This window comes from Humulus lupulus, chromosome 1 (genome assembly GCF_963169125.1).
Source record: "Humulus lupulus chromosome 1, drHumLupu1.1, whole genome shotgun sequence".
NCBI lineage: Eukaryota > Viridiplantae > Streptophyta > Magnoliopsida > Rosales > Cannabaceae > Humulus > Humulus lupulus.
Window position 1 is genome coordinate 172,724,563 of NC_084793.1, and position 1,712 is coordinate 172,726,274.

The 1,712-nt window shown below is 31.0% G+C and overlaps 1 long non-coding RNA gene across 1 annotated transcript; it reads left to right on the top strand.

Annotated features, from left to right (window-relative positions):
* The first annotated feature begins 307 nt into the window (after window positions 1–307).
* LOC133822636 (uncharacterized) lies at window positions 308–736 on the top strand. Its single transcript, XR_009887960.1, has 2 exons — window positions 308–371; window positions 481–736. It is a non-coding gene; the product is annotated as an uncharacterized LOC133822636 (long non-coding RNA).
* The last annotated feature ends 976 nt before the right edge of the window (window positions 737–1,712 follow it).

A 1,712-nucleotide genomic window follows, 5' to 3' on the forward strand; every position in this document is an offset into this window, starting at 1 on the left:
AGAATTTAAAGTTAAGAACTGTGTAATACTTGTTCTTTCAATGCTCCATTAGATAACAGGACAGCCATCAAGGAGACCATCCATGATGCATTTGAGATGTATTTCAAAGAAAGAATGAAAGCACGCCAAAAGATCAACAAACGCTCATCGGGAGTAATGTATTTCCAACCTACGGTATGTTTCTATTTGTATAGTTTATGTATATGTAAAGATGTTAAAGATATTTAATACTAAGAATTGTACATGTATTACCAATCTTTATATAGTGTCATAAACAACCAAACAATATCGACTGCGGATATTATGTTATGAGGATGATGAAGAATGTACTTATCAATGCCCCTCATATAAAACATTTCTTGTCGAAACAGGTAATAAACAATATACAACTACATAGTATTAGTCTAGTACAATTTTTATATATGCTTTAATTTATTACCACTAATATAATTATAATTAAATTTTTGTTTTTTTTTTCAGTTCACCTCCGACAAACCATATACTACTCAAGAAATTGACGAAGTTAGAGAAGAATGGGCAATGTCATTTTTACAATTGGTTAGAGCAAAATGAATGATGTTATAGCTAGCTAATTACAATACATGTTTAGAAATTTTAAATTTATTTCGTAAAATTTTTTTGCCATTTTTTTAGTATTTTCTTTTCAAATTTCTTTTGATACATATTCGACACTCAAATGGATATATATTTTTAAATCAAAATTAAAATTGTAGCTGTATTTTTAAAAAAAAAAAATTACTTTTAAGGTCATGCAAAGCGAGTCCTAAAAAATTACCTGCTAGTCCTAAAATATTACTTAAAGGCACTCAACCCGATTTTTTAGGACTAGCGTTGCGAGTCCTAAAAACATTTTTTTAGGACTCGCAAGTTACTTAAAGGCACTCAACCAGATTTTTTAGGACTCACATTGCGAGTTCTAAAAACATTCTTTTAGGCTAGTCCTAAAAACTTATTTAAAGGCACTCAACCAGAATCCACAAAAAATGTGTGTGAAAGTATTATTGGTACCTTACTTCAGAATATTGAAAAACAATTCAATAATAAAGAGGATAATGAGAATATTGAAGAATCATTTCTACATGTTATGTAGCAGTTTCCTCCAAAACATAGCAACGTTGCACAACTGTGTTAAAATAATATTCACAACGTAGTGGTTGAGGGTGTCATCATTGATTCAGAAGGTCGTATGACTCTTCACACTGTTGAACTTGATGATTTAGTAGTGCAGGTTTTGGTCACCAATTTTGTACAAGAGAATGTTGAGATTCCGCTTGCAGTTGGTGAAATACGTTATCTTCGTGATACAACCGATGCATTCCATACTTGGCCCATGCATTTAATTATGACTACTCAGGTATACATTAATTCTTTCATTCATTTGCTATATAAGTACATTGTATTAATATTTTAATTGATATTATGTAGGGTCCCCTTAAAAAACCGTCCTATGTCAAAAAGCGCGTCTAAGGGGAAACACAAATCTACACTAGCCTATATTTGTTATCAGCTTAATCTCACATCAATCTAGGAGAAGCTCAAACAATACCCCAACAATTCAATGATCATATAATGAACCTCATCAACATCATTCTTAGATTTATGGTTAGGGAGTTTTGTTCAATTAAAAGAACAAGAAAAGTCATAGAAATTACTGTTGACCAATCATTTATGAGTCGCGAGTCCATCTTTAT